At 47.4% G+C, this 15,833-nt stretch overlaps 1 pseudogene; it reads left to right on the top strand.

Annotated features, from left to right (window-relative positions):
* Positions 1-997: 997 nt before the first annotated feature.
* LOC125507335 lies at positions 998-5,001 on the top strand (annotated as a pseudogene).
* The last annotated feature ends 10,832 nt before the right edge of the window (positions 5,002-15,833 follow it).

Raw genomic sequence — 15,833 nt, forward strand, 5'->3', positions numbered from 1 at the left:
TTCTACGCTCAAAAATAAACTTGCAAGAAGAAAAACCAGAACTACGAGCTATTATTTCATGTGTGATTGCTGCGTTGGGTCCACTTGTTCTCCAGTTGATGTCATTAACTACTCCTTCGCAATCGGAAGCCAGAACCACATCATGAACATCCAGATCTTCTGCCAAAGCTAGTCCCTCTCAGCAAGAAAAGGTTTCTAAGACTGTTGGATCAATGACACCTTCGTAGAACACTGTCGAAGACCCCAGGTAGTTGCCATTCTCATCTCGACATAGTGCAGCCACAGCTTCACCCTTCTGCTCCGAGCTACTGCTTCATCACCGTTCACTTTGACAGTGTCGGTTCCCGAAGCGAGCAAGCGTTGAGTCCTGGCCGCCCGTGCTGACATGCTCACCGTCATGTTCACCTTAGGGATATGTTGCAAGTCCGCAAGGAAGTTGTTCACAAAAGAAATAATTTGGTGCGGCGCTTGAAAGATTGCCTCGTACACAGCTTTTCGCCGAGCATACCAAATCGCTCAAAGTGTGACAACCATTGTTGTAAACTTGGAGTGATCCATCCTGCTGCATAATTCAAACAGCCATCTCTTTGCACTTGGTTCTTCTAGTTCTGCCATCGCTAGTAGCACATCTGCATCCAATAGTGCCCACACACACCTCGACATCGTACAGGAGATCAAAGTGTGCCGCCACGAGTCTTGTCATCCACACAAAGGACATGTGCCCTGGGTTGCCATATTCCTGTGGTGTAACACATCTGTGGTATGCAGCGAATGCCGTGCCAAACGCCAGATGAATAGTTTGATCTTCGAGAGTATAGGTATATTCCAAAATGCCGACCAGGCTTTTCCTTCCTCCTGGCCTGCAGATGATCCCGATCTGCCCTCTAGCCACTCCTCTCGCTGCAGTTTTATGCTTACCAAAAATCTTACTGGTGTAAGTTTTAGTTGGGCCCCTCCCCTTTTGGGGCCCGGGGCGGTCGCCCCTTTTGCCCGGCCTATGGGCCGGCCCTGCCTGGGCGTGTCCGGACAGGCGCCGCGCGGCCATCTTGGCCGTGCCGCGACGCAGCTGGACTTCGTGGTCCGGGGTCTCGAGTCCATCGCCGCAGACGAGGGGTCCACTGATGATGCCGTCATCCTCCGCAACATTACCGGCGGCTACCTTCGTGCCAACGGCAGGATCCGCCGCTGGAACACCGCCGTCAGCGTCAGCGACGCCCCTGCTCCTGGTGAATTGAGCAATATGTCGTTCTGGGTGGCGGAGACCATCCCTCCTCTGCCGGCCCGAATGGACATCCCTCTTCCAGTTGAGGCGAGTACAGTTCGTAGAGTTCCCGAACCTTTCTTATCTGATTCAGAACACTGAGACGCATGTCATGTCACAAATTCAGGCGCCGCATCCGCTCCACCCGATTTCCCAGGTCGGCCCCTTGCGCCAAGTCTTCTACGTGCGGGCCGCTGCTGATGGGTCTGTCGATGAGGATGCGTGGGAAATGTTCGAGGTAGCCATGTCCCATTCCTTGGACAATCTGACGCTGGAGCTACGAAACAGGCTGGGTCTTGACGTGTACTTCACACTCATGCTGTGTATCCGCTCGGGCCGCTACGGGCGCTTAGTCCCCTTGGTGGTCGATCTTCCTAGGAACAACTACCCACTGCACATCGTTCTTCTCACTCACGGCTCACCAGGTGAGAGCGGGATCATGAAAGTTCACTCCTTTTTTCTTCTTTCTACTTTCTTCCCTCATTGTCTGAATCTCATGTGCATTCCATATTGTCATCTTGAATTCAGCGGAGACGGCACTGCGATACCCGAACGTTCATGCCTAGAGATCGATTCTCCAAGTTCAAAGCACTGCTATGATCACATCACTGCTGTGGAAGTCTACAGGATCTAGGGAACTGAGCAAATAAATCTAGTCTGTCTGTGTTCAATCATTTCACTTGTTTGTTTGAGTCTGAGTCTTAATATTTTGTCGGTATCTCTTTCGTGTGTCAGTGCAATGCTATTTTTAGGTTTGTATCAAGTCTTTTGAGACTATTAAGTCATGGACCAGATCAGTAAGCACAAACTTGTAACGTATGTTTGAGTTTGTATCGAATCTTTTAAGAGTATCAAGTGTTGTCTATCATTGGCGAAAACCTCTTGCTGCAGCTCAACTGTTACAGTGATTGTAACCGGCTACTGCAGGATGATGAACCTTGGCTCTTTATGATCTTGGATGTCATATCCGAGAAATCTCTGTTCTTCACGTTGAGTTGAATCATTTATGATTCCCCTGCAAAAAAAGAGAATTAATTATGATTTTCTTTCATTGATTGTATGGCATTGAGAAAACTTGGGACGTTTTTTCTCTTGTTTTCAATGAATCTCTCATTTCTGTTGGCATACCTGGATAACAGTTGGCCTACTCTCTGTTTATTTTGTATACCTTTGTTGAATATATATAGGATTTGGTATTGCTTTGATCTGTTGTGTTATACTGTCAATTTTAACTTGTTCTCTTCCCGCAAAAAAAATATGAACTTCTTCTCATTGAATAGCCTAGTAGTTTAATGACATGCCTGTAATTATATTATGTACCTTAGCTCGGTCACGGAGCTCAATATTGGCTAGAGGCATGTTTTTGTGATTGAGATGTTCATACTTATAATTTTTATACTGTAAATGCTGCTATTTTTTAGATAAATTAGGTCAGACTTTGTGTAGTTTGACTTCAAACAACAGATAAATCATGATGGAGAAGCCAATCGAGCTTGATATATGCCCCAAAATTCATTTATTACTGCTACCAAGACAGTCAGTGCAGATGTGTGTGTATTTGATTATAGCAAGCACCCATCAAAGCCTCCACTAGATGGCGCGTGCAATCCTGATTTACGGCTGAAGGGACACAACTCTGAAGGATATGGCCTGTCTTGGAGTATCTTTAAAGAGGGCCATTTGCTGAGTGGATCGGATGATGCTCAAATTTGCTTATGGGACATCACAGAAAATGGTAAAAATAAAACTCTTGACGCATACCAGATTTTTAAGGTATGGCTCATGATCCTCTTTCCATTTGAGCCCCTGAATGCATAGAGCTTAGTTTGTACCATTGGTTAAAGCTTTCCTCATGACATGCCTCTGGTAGCATTCTGATAGCATGTTTCTTTGAATATATTTGTGTGCTAGTCATATCTGGTATGCATACTTGGAGAAATAATATACATAATATATTCCTGATGGTTTTTGTGAAGGTTATGGTGTACATGAGGAAACAGTCTATCTGCAGCCTAATTACAATACTTTTTAATTTACACCCTCCTAGCTGAAACCATTCACATTTGGTCCAAAAGCAGCTTTCATGGGTAATTTTGGGTGATGCACCGCCCACATCAACAGTCCTGAAGAATAGAATGATAGTCTGTATTTCCCACTCAGACATGGTAGCTCTGCTAGTGTTATTAACCTAAGACCGTCAATTCCATCATTTTGGTTCTCTAGCTGTTAGTGCCGCATGGTCAGTTAAGCATAATAAGTCATAACAAAAATACTGTTTAGTGCTCAATGTGTTGAGTATGTGAACAAGTGAGATTACTGATCTGGTATTTGTGCTGATTTTGTTTTGAAGTTGTTCTTTGTAAGAAGCTGAGGTCAACTCTTGCTTGAACTTCTGCTTTCCAGAATGCAGGGCCATAAAAAAAATCAGTGCTTCACAGTCGCAATACTCAATTGGAAACATATTGGTAGTGCATGGATAACTTCACCTTTTAGGAAAATAATAAGGGGGTCTGTTTTTCTTCTCCACCAAGCTGCCAACGGAAAAAAAGAACTCTTTTAGCACCATGTGTATTTTCAGTCATTGACATGGTCCCCAGTACATTAGACCAACAATTTCCCTAGTTATACTATAGCAAAAACATGGAAGTTCCACTTGTATGATTATTCAACTGATATTTTTCATGTGACCAGCACATCTGTTAGTGGCTTAACACGATATTTTTTTGGTTCTGTCTGTTTAGTTTCATGATGGCGTCGTTGAAGATGTTGCTTGGCATTTGAGGCATGAATACTTATTCGGCTCAGTCGGGGATGATCATCATCTTCTATTCAGAGGACGCGGAAGATGGCATCTGGTAGCAATTTATCATATCACTCTAGTAGTTTCTACTCGTGCATGATTTCTATTCAGAGGCTGTTATCAATGGGCACACCTTGCTTTCCCTATATTATTCTTCTGGAAGAGCCAATTGCCTTTGTTTCTGTTGTTTGTATAAAGAAATATGTTCTTACACTTTCCACTTTGTTTCCTTATGTCACATTTATAGGTGAATTGCCTGGCTTTCAATCCTTTCAATGAATGGGTTGTTGCAACTGGTTCAGCGGACAAGACTGTGAAATTATTTGATCTTCGGAAGATTGATACTTCGCTGCACACTTTTGACTGTCACAAGTATGCTTCAGTTTCACCATGACTTATCTGTTCGAAGTTCCATCCTATTTTTTAGCTTAGAAGAAAATGAGCATGTTTGTGTTATTCATCGTATGCTTGTTTTTATCAATCTTGAATCTGAATTTGATTGTGTAATCAGAGAGGAAGTATTTCAAGTTGGATGGAGCCCAAAGAATGAAACTATACTTGCATCTTGTTGTTTGGGAAGGAGGCTGATGGTTTGGGATCTAAGCAGGTAAACAGCCGTCCAGCTTTCAAAGTTTTTTCAGCATTCCTTTCTGTTTGCTCACTTCCCTCTTGATGCGAATGATGTTTGTGTTGACAGAATTGATCAGGAGCAAACACCAGAGGACGCGGAGGACGGCCCTCCTGAGCTCTTGTTCATTCATGGAGGCCACACAAGCAAAATCTCTGACTTCTCCTGGAACCCGTGTGAGGACTGGGTGCTTGCAAGCGTCGCTGAAGACAACATCCTTCAGATATGGCAGATGGCGGAGAACATCTACCATGATGAGGATGATCTTCCCAGCGATGAGCCGGCAAAGGCTTCGTGAAACCCTTGATGGTAGAACACTCAGAAGGAGATAAGATAATACCTAGCTAGCTTTGTCGATTTTAGGAACCCTTGTTGATTGAACCTGTTGCTTTGGTCGGCTAGCTTTGCAGAGACAGCGTGTATGTCGGTTGTGTACTTGTACTTCTAGCATAGTACATACCAGTTAGACTACTTTCTGTGCTTGGATGCATTTACCTCTTCATCTTATTGTCGGGTCTTTTGATTATTCGGTTGGACTATATAGTAAATTGGGCAAGGTAGTAAAATCTCTTTTGAAAAAATATTTTTTAATTGCAGACTTCACTTTTGTTGCAAACTCGCCAGGGTAATTCAAGACGTTCTCTTGACGCCCGTTCAAGATACTCCACGATTACAGCTGATTTTCCCCTCAGAACAAACTCGTTTGCCTAAACGTCATGTAGAGATGCAGGTCCAACACGTTTATGTTTGTTCAGGGATTGGCACTCTTTGAACTTTGTGTTTTTTTGGGTACTCTTCACACTTATGTCAACCATCAGGGCAGAATGCACAAATTAGTGCCTCAGCACAGGCACTCGCTCAGCAGGGGCGGAGCCAGGATTTGAGTATAGGGGGGCCAAGCCAAGTAGATAAAAAAAAATCTAGTGCAAAGATAATCATCAAGAACAAGGTTCACATTGGCTTCATTGAAAATTTCAATACGTTGAAAACTCGAAGCAACCAGCTTAGAAAACAACATAATCTTAAAACTGTTCGGTGGCATTTTTTCTAATCATAGTAGCTAAATTTTGATCTTAGAATTTCGGTATATTGTATATGTTCAACATAGGAATTTTTTTGCCTCACAAATAGATACTCGAACAAAATAATTTGCATAACCATAATTTTTAAGACACACACAAGATCTGAAGCTTGATAGCGTCTCAAATCACACAAAGAAACAACTAAAATCTGATATGATATCTAGATGAGAACTGGGAGAGATTAGTATATATTGTGATGTGTTAACCTTGGCTAATTCGAGGCTGGAGCAGTCAAGTAGGCTGCATCGCCGCCGACTGCGCGTATGAATCAGGTGATGAGCAGTAGAGCAGGGAGAGTAGAGGCAGACGGACGGCAAGGGGCTAACCCCAGGTCCACGCTAATCACAGGAGAACGTGGCTTTCAGCAGAAGCGGAGGCTAACTGGCCAACAATCTGGACGGTAGTGGGCTTTTTACATGGGCTCCTTTTCCTTTTTCCAAAATACACGTTGAGATAGAGGGGGTCAAGTACGTGTGCGCGTGCGATTATATCACTAGTTACTCATACCTGTTACATGTTCGCTCGATCCTTGGGGGGCCAGGCCCCTGCTTGTCCCCCCTGGCTCCGCCACTGTCGCTCAGTCGTTCACGCTTTGCCTTTTGGGTCACCTGTATTATTATCTTCAGGAGTAGTAGTACAGTGTGTTCATTGACGTTCCAACCATTTTTCTGTGCGCCAACAGCCGTGCAATGTACAGCCGTTGAAGTTGACGGGCTACATCTGTGTCCCCGAGCATCCAGCTTCACAGTTGTACTGATTGGTGGTAGTTTTGGATGTACTCCTTCCGTCCGGAATTACTTGTCGAAGAAATGGATGTATCTAGATGTATTTTAGTTTTATATACATCCATTTTTATCCATTTCTATGACAAGTAATTCGGGACAGAGGGAGTATGTCTTGTCAAGCTTCTCATAGTCTTACGTGATACTATCATCAACTGGATCGAAGCTCTAGTAGATGAACAACATGGCACTTTCATAAGGGCATCTCCAACGCGGACCTTTAAGGCGGACACGCTCTTATTTTTATGGAGAAGCTCAAACTCACTTATGGCATTAGACATGCCATGCCAATCATTGAACATCCCGAAATCTTTAACTTGAATATACATTAGTTCAACGAGATATATGTTGTTATGAATTACCAAAATCACTCGGGGATTAGTTGTACTTTCAGTATGACATTAGAAGAATAATTATATTGAATCGACCCAAACTTGTTTGTTATACACTACTAGGAAAAGGGCTATAGATGGAGATTTTTTTTCAAAACTAGCATGTTTTTTACAGCAATTTCGGAAATTAGCAGTGCTAACAAGTTATTTGCAAAACTAGCACCCCGTCGGCCTCCCATTGGCCGAAGAGTGGCTCTTCGGCCAGCAGTTGACCGAAGAGGGCACTTCTGCCTCCCGTTGGCCGAAGTGTGCCCCAACTAGGCCAAAAAGGACTCTTCAGCCTCCCATAGGCCGAAGAGCACTCTTTGGTCAACCGTAGGCCGAAGAGTCCCCAGGTCCCACCTTTTGGCGTGAACGGTTGACCGAAGTTGCATGGCCGCGCTCTTCTGCTTACTGTAGGCCGAAAAGGGTTTTTTTATTATGACTTACGAATGTTGTGTAACCATTTTGCAATGAAAAAAAAATTGCACAGCCCTTTCCGTAAATATTTTCCCGCCAATTCTTTCCCCTCCATATGTTCCCGCCATATGTTCACGCCACCCGTTTCCCGCCAACCCTTTCCCGCCATATGTTCCCGCCAACTCTTTCCCTCCATACCCCAGTCGTTCTTTCCCGCCATTTTCTCTCCTCTCTACCTATAAAACCCCCTTGACCCGGAGGTGAATAAGCAGTCCAGTGTAGTCGAGATGTCCCATTATCCTTTCGATCGTAGTTTTCACCCTGAGATGAGCAGCACTCTTCTGAGGCTAGCTACCGATTTCAGGATGGACAATAGGATAGTTTCATGGGAAGAACTCACCGGTAGTGACACCATAATGAATGAGTTGGCTCACCAATTACGTAGGTCTGGGTGGCCTGAAAGGACCTATGAGGAGGTACGTAAAGAACTTCTTAGGTTGGATGAAAGGTGGAAGAAGGTAGTGGTGCCGAAGAGTGAAACTTTCAAAAGGACTGCAGCAAATAATCCATGTTTATGGACTGAGGAGAGCGAGGACGAAGATGATATCTTCATGCCGCCGCTTCCGGGTTCTTCATCATCGAAGGGCAAGAGTTCTTCATCGTCGAAGGGCAAGGTTTCTGCATCGTCGAAGGGCAAAAGCTCTTCATCGTCAAAGGGCAAGAGTTCTGCATCAACGGAGGATGACGATGATGACTTCATGTAGTATGTAAGCTGTATTCCAGTTGTACCTCAACAAGTAGGGCATTATGTTGTACCTTAATTTCATTTTGTAGTATGTAAGCTGTATTTATTAAGTTCAACCGCACCGTTTAATTCAGATGTGCTTGTATCTTAATTATCGGTTGTAGTCTCTTTGGAAATGTAACTGGAATAACAATGCGAATTAATAGTAATATGTCTCTCGCATACATAAAACGATATATGTCTCCTGATCAGATAGAAGCAAGTGCAATAGTAACACATACATGAAGCATGTCTCATACATAAATACTGACTCACATATGCGAATAGTCTGAAACTAACATAGATAATGACTCATACATACATAATCATATCACTGCGGGGGTCGACGACGAATCTGGGTCTTCCTCGGGCGAGGACCGGAAGGCGATAAGCGCTGAGGCGGTGGACGATGCTCACGATAACCATGACCATAGATAACCTCGTCTGTCACTATCTGTGTCTCCTGCGACGGTGGTGTGGTGGAGTGTGAAACACCGTGTGCGAGAAGTCATAAGTGTTTTCAGCTTGGTCATCGTCATCGCCATAGCCCTCTAATCCACATCCAGCACCACTAAGTATCGGTGATTGCACTGAATGCATGAACGGTTGCGACTGGTTGCCTACCGCAATATAGTAAAACGGGTAAAATTAATTTGTGAACCTACATTGTTGAAAAGAATGTACAAAGTAGTGTTACCTATTTCCATTTGATGAGACCAGGAAGAGGTCCCTCAGCCCACCATGGCCTCTCCTCCTCCTCACCCCATCATGACTCCACCTCACTTGTACGCACAAATAGCTATCCCATTGGGAAAAAATGACCGTAGGCCGGTGGAGATGGCTACGATCTATCATTTCTGTGCTTTGGATTCGAAAATAGGTGGAGAAACAAAGAGATCAGCGAGGGGGGCGATGTACAGAGAGGAACGAGAGAAACAGAGCAAGAACAGCGAGAGGAGAAAGAAGACGCCGCTCGGGCCTTATCCGCTACTCTTCGGTCGATGGCTGGCCGAAGACCTCTTCGGTCGCTGGCTGGCCGAAGAGGCCCATCTTCGGTCGCTGGCTAGCCGAAGTGGCCCGTCTTCGGCCCAGTTCACGCAAACTTCGGCCTGGCTTAACCGAAGATGTCACTTCGGGCTTCCGCAGGCTGAAAAGGTCCACTTCGGCCAACCGTTGACCGACGGGCTGCTAGTTTTGCAAATAACGTATAGACACTGCTAGTTTCCGAAATTGCTATAAAAAAACGTGCTACTTTTGAAAAAAAATCATAGATGGAATTGACACTAATGGCGCATCAGACATGTGGTGCGCCATTACTATATACTAATGACGCACCATGTGTTGGTACGCCATTAGTGTCCAAATACTAATGGCGCACCACATCCACGGTGCGCCATTAGTAAAATAAATTAAATTTTTTTTTCAAAACTACTAATGGCGCACCGTGGGAGTGGTATCCACGGTGCGCCATTAGTAAAAAAAATTTAAATTTTTTTTCAAAACTACTAATGGCGCACGTTGGGAGTGGTGCGCCATTACTTTGAACTAGTAATGGCGCACCATGCCACGGTACGCCATTAGTAACTTGGCCACCACTTCCACCGAATGCACCCCCTGGACCGCCTTTTCGGTTTAAAAAAAATAAAAAAAGATGAAAATGTCAAAAAAATAAAAGAAAATAAGTTTCCCATGTGATATGTGGTCTAGTTGTTGTGAAAATTTACAAATATGAATTTCGACTTTATTTGCAAAATCTCTCGAGAATTTGTAAAATAGACATAACTTTTGCGTACGAACTCGGATGAAAAAGTTTTTTATATGAAAAATCATTTACTCGAAAAGTTACATCCAAATTTAACAGGAAACATTTTCAAAATCCTCAAAAACCTAACAGAAAAAAAGATACGGGGCTTTTAAGATCTGGAGAGGCAAAAAAATTCAAAAAAAATCAAACTTACTAATGGCACACCTACCCATGGTGCGCCATTACTATCTTCCCGCCTTCAAAATTCAAAATAAGTCAAAAAAAAAGTTACTAATGGCGCACCTGCCCATGATGCGCCATTAGTATCTTCCCGCCTTCAAAATTCAAAATAAATCAAAAAAATAAAAAAAATGTTAGTAATGGCGCACCTGCCGCGGTGCGCCATTACTATGCCGTATATATGGCTGGGAGTGGTCCTCTCCTCCTTACCTCTTCATTCTTCTCCTCCACTCCACCTCTCCTCCACTCCATCTCCTCCACTCCATCTTCCCTTCTCTTCTCCACCATACTACCCTCCTCCTCTCCGGCGACCTCCTCCTCCTCCCCTCTCCGGCGACCTCCTCCTCCTCCTCCTCTCCGGCGACCTCCTCCTCCTCTCCGGCGACCTCCTCCTCCTCTCCGGCGACCTCCTCCTCCCTCCTCTCCTCCCCTCCCCTCCCCTCACGGTTTCTCCTCCCTCCTCTCCGGTGAGCTCCTCCTTCCTCCTCTGGTGAGCTCCTCCTCCCTCCTCTCCGATGAGCTCCTCCTCCCTCCTCTCCGGTGAGCTCCTCCTCCCTCCTCTTCGGTGAGCTCCTCCTCCTTCCTCTCCTCCCATCCCCTCATGATTTCTCCTTCCTCCTCTTCGATGCTCCGGTGAACTCCTCTCCGGCGACCTCCTCCTCCTCCTCTCCGGCGAACTCCTCCTCCTCCTCCTCTCTGGCGATGTAGGCGAGCGCCTCTCCGGTGACCTCCTCCTCCTCCTCTCCGGCGAACTCCTCTCCGGCAAAGAACACGGCAAAAGAACGTATAAGATCCAAAAACAGGAGCAAAATTTGAAATAATATCGTGCCAAAAACGAGCAAAAAATGGGCAAAAAAATCACGATCCAGATCCAAATTCAAAATTCAAAAATAGCAATGGCGCATGGTGGGGGTTAGACGGTGCGCCACTACTATTTTCCCGCCTTCAAAATTCAAAAATACTAATGGCGCATCAGTGGCCTATACTAATGGCGCACCAGTGGCCTATACTAATGGCGCACCACACTGGTGCGCCATTAGTATACCAGATACTAATGGCGCACCAGTGGTGCGCCATTAGTAAAAAATACTAGTGGCGTGATACTAATGGCGCACCAGTGATGCGCCATTAGTAGGCAAAACTGGTGCGCCATTAGTAGCCCTTTTCCTAGTAGTGATACTTTGAGAGTACGTCTGCGCGATCGTTCACTGAAAATCATATATTGTGGAATAGTGAGGGAGGAGATACTCTTCAACAAATCTTCTCAGATTATACGGAAGCCGGGGACGCAAGCGAATTCGTCGCAATAGCCACCAATCTGGCGAAGCGGTTTCGCCGCGCCGAGCTCGGTGAACCAGATTCTCCCGACCCCGATGCGCCTGCGGAAGAGCAGGAGGCTCAGAACTAGATCTTTTAATCCACATAATTGGAATTCCAGTGTGGTTCTAATCTTCTCCCTCTAATTCTCCGGCGACGATTAGCTTTGGACGGCGAAGCGCTGCCTGATCGTGAAGATTGTACGCTTGCAACTCGTGGAGAGGCTGTGCTTTCGATTTTCCGTTCGAGGGATTGTTCGTGGGTCGTTTGCAGGATCGTTCATCTACGTTTCGAGTGACTCCAAGTACGATCTACGTTTCGAGTGACTCCAAGTACGATCTACACTACCTCGTCTTCTTCTGCTGCAAGTCGGAGTTGGTAACGATCAAATCCAAACCGTTAATGCATCTTCATATTGTTCCTGGATGATCGTAGGACGCTTTTTTTTGTTTTCTACTACGTTTCTCAACAATGGAGACACAACTAGCTTCCGAGACCAGGCATGATGCGACCTATTACCTCTCTGATTCCTAACCCATCGCAACATGTGTCAGAGTTTATTAATACAACTACGGTGACATGGGATGAGGCACTAGTGTGTACGATGTTCTTTCTGATTGATGCCGAAGGAATATTGGGAATCCCTGTTTGCAATAGAAACATTAGTGACTTTTGGGCTTGGGATGGTGAGAAGAAGGGAGGGTTTTCTGTTAAGTCTGCGTAATGGATAATCTTGAACACCAGAATCAGTAGGGAAAATTAGATTCGTGAGAATGAAGGATCATATGGATTGGAACAGGAAAGCAACGCATGGCCAGCGCTTTGGAAAGCGAGTTTACCTTCTAAGATAAAGTTATCACTTCCGCTTCGGTAGACCCCCTCTAACACAAGGAAGGCCGAGATTGCTCGATACCCCTTCGTAACAAGGGGCATGATGGGCATATTTTTTAGAAGTGCCCGCCCGGCCGCGGCGTATACGTATACAAATACAGCGGGTTATTTTTTTCGGGATTGACATAGCGTCAATTACCCCGCGGGCGAGCATGCATGGCGCTGTTATCGTGCCGCTTCCATTGCACTGCGGGCGTGCATGCATGCACGGCGCTGTTATCATGCCGCTTCCCCCACTGAGGCGCTGCCGGCTGCCGCGCTGCCCGCCTGCCCCGCTGCCGCGCTGCCCGCCTGCCCCGCTGCCGCGCTGCCGGCTGCCGCCTCGCCTCGCGTTGGACTCCACGCAACCCTTGCCTGCTGCCCGCCTGCCGCCTGCCGCGCTGCCGGCTGCCGCCTCGCCTCGCCTCGCGTCGGACTCCACGCATCGTCTGCCCCGCTGCCCGCCTGCCGCCTCGCCTCGCCTCACGTCGGACTCCACGCATCGCCTGCCCAGCTGCCGCGTGCACCGACGTCTCTCGTTCGCCGCGCCCGTCCAACGCCCCCGACACGTCTCTCCCTTCCCATAAAGTGCCTCGCTCCTGACCTGCGCTCGCCTCATAGAAACCACCCCGACCCCACCTCTCCTCTTAGAAACCGCCCCGACCCCGCCTCTCCTCTTAGAAACCGCCCCCACCCCGCGATGTCCGATCGATCTCCGGCGGCGCAACTCTCTCCGGCGTGATGCCTCGTGGGCGTGGATGTTTCGGCCGGCGTTGGTTCGGTTGGGGAGGCGGCAGTGGAGGCGCAGGGAGCAGTCGTCGGGCGGGAGGCGGCGGTGGAGGCGGCGGCAGCGGCGGTGGACGCGTCGGCAGCGGTGGTGGACGCGGCGCCGCGCCCGGCGGTCTGTGGCCCTCTAGCCTCACCGGGCCGCAGACCGTGAATATCTATCGGCACGGCATCCCCGTGCCGCCGTCGTGTCGCCTAGCACACAGCTGGCACGTGACGAGCACCAGCTATGCCACGCCTGGGCCGGCACAACCCGGTCCATGGAACCCCGAAGGTCGCCTGAACTTTTGGCAAGGCCGTGACTTCGACACCGTGGTCAGCTTCTACAAGTCTCGGGGCATCCGCGCGGACGCTCCAAACGCGCCCCTCGCGCCCCCCGCCGTCCCGGTCGTGCAGGCCCGTGCCGGTCGGCGCGCTCGCGCAGGCGCCCCGGCTAATCCCGCCGCCGCGCCCGCTGCTCCATCAGGCGCCCCTGAGTTTCAGATCCCGCCGGAACTGGCAGCGATGCAAGAGGAGGGCGACCCGTTGGAGTCGCCGGGTTCGATCCGCGCGATCCGGAACTCCACGTCGGAGACCGGTTGGATGCCGTCGGCGGATATTGTTGACCCGAGGGACCCGGCAGACGAGCCGGGATACTGGCAGGCGATTAGGGACTCGACCGATACACTAGCGCAGGAGTCGGCTACCGCGGAGGAATTTTTCGGATACTTGGGCAGTTCCGATGACTCAGACGGCGGCGAAGACGGCGGTGAAGACGGCGGCCAGACCTTAGTGGTTGATCTTCTGAGTAGCTTGGAGGAGTAGTTAGATTTGTTTTAGTGTTAATCTTTTTTCATGTAAAATTTCGTTCGAATGTAAAATATCCTAAATATGAACGAAATTATGTTGCTTCAATGAGTAATGGAATGGTTGTATAATAAACAGGTCTTCGAATAGTAGACGCCCGGTGATAAGTTGAGCCCTCACGGAATCAATAAAAAGCCCCACACCACTGACATGTATCGAAAGCACACACCACCGATGACAGCGCACACATATGCATGTGCCATGCACGCAAACGCACGCATACACCATGGGGTGCACCTAACAGCACCAAGCGCACGTGCATGCGCCATGCACGCAAACACGAGGGTACGCCACAGGGTGCACCTAACACGAACACTGCACTGCACGCAACCAACACATGAAATACCGGCAAAAAATTTAAGTTACTTAAAAAAAAGCCCAACCACCGACGTAGGGCCCCACGCAAGGTTGGAACGAAAACTGACACAAAACGAACGTTATGTCATGTTCGGCGAGTGTTTCTGGCCATTTTCACCGGGAAAATCCTAGGAAATGCATCGAGTGCCGGAAAAATATGAAAATTGGCGTGGGTGCTGTCGAGGGTGATGGAAACGTGTGGAAAAAGTTTCGTGCCATTCGGCGGAGTGAAAAAGAAACGTAGTTGGGAACCCCGCCCCCCTCCGGCAGAACGAACCGGAGCTGGTTGCACTATGTCTATGTGATCGCATGCATGCAATTGCACTAAAGTGGGCGGACATGTGGGCACGGCCTACGTAGGGCCCCACGCAAGGTTGGAACGCAAACGGACACAAAACGAACGTTGCGTCACGTCCGGCCAGTGTTTTACGGCATTAACACAGGGAAAATCCTAGGAAATGCATCGAGCGTCGGAAAAATATGCAAACTGGCGTGGGTGCTGTCGAGGGTGATGCCAACGTGCGGAAAAAGTTTCGTGCCATTTGGCGGAGTCAAATAAAAAAGTAGTCGGGAACCCCCCTCCGGTAGACAGAAAAGAAGCTCGTTGCACTGGGGGTACGTGATCGCATGCATGCAAAATATAAAAAAAAATTGGGTGAGAAAATATAGTCGGTGAAATCAAATTGGCAACATATAACAAAACAAAAAGGTAGCAACTCACTTCTCGTTCAGACTACATGTAGCCTTGTTATGACCTGGGAGACTACACAGACTGCACAAAGGACCAGTTTTCTTCTCTGAAAAATCTTTTGGCCTACCATTCTTTGTAACGTCGGGGCCACCCTTCGACCGCCCCTTCTTAGGTGCACCCTTCGTCAAAACTTTATGAGGATCACCAATACCAGGCTCAACTTGTTGCGCTTGACTTGCCTCCTTCTTAAGCATAGCATACCTTCTACTTCCTATAAGTTCCTCCTCTGAAATCTTTTTCTGCGCTATTATGTTGTCCAGACACTTCATCAACTCGTCGTACAAGAAGGGATCATTTGCTGCAACATGAGCAGCTTCTGCGGTTTTAATGGTTATTGCACTATACCGTTCTCTCTCCAATGGCCCTGACCAACCCCATCCAAACATATCACTCTTCCGCTGCACAGGCAACCCATCTCTCGCATGTTTGGACAACCGATGCATGACACAACACTTTGGTATTTCAGTTAAGTTCAGATGATGGAGAACAAACAGAATGTGTTTGCATGGCAGCCCTTTCCGAACCATCCTACGACAACTGCATGTAATAGTTTGTTCTGAGTTACCTGGTTCATAAACAACATTGTACCTGAACTTGTGGTTATCCTTCCATGTCACCATGAATGTTTGACGCCCAATTCCCACGAGCGTCTCAAATATCTCCAGCTGACCCATCTTATGCAAATCATCTTGCAGGATGTAGAAATTAGCAGGTGTGAATACTTTGGCGGCATGCTCCTCAAGGGCCTTATATTCAGTAACCGACGGTGGTTCCTTCTGGAATGCCTCGCAGTC

The sequence above is a fragment of the Triticum urartu genome, chromosome 5 (genome assembly GCF_003073215.2).
Source record: "Triticum urartu cultivar G1812 chromosome 5, Tu2.1, whole genome shotgun sequence".
Lineage (NCBI taxonomy): Eukaryota > Viridiplantae > Streptophyta > Magnoliopsida > Poales > Poaceae > Triticum > Triticum urartu.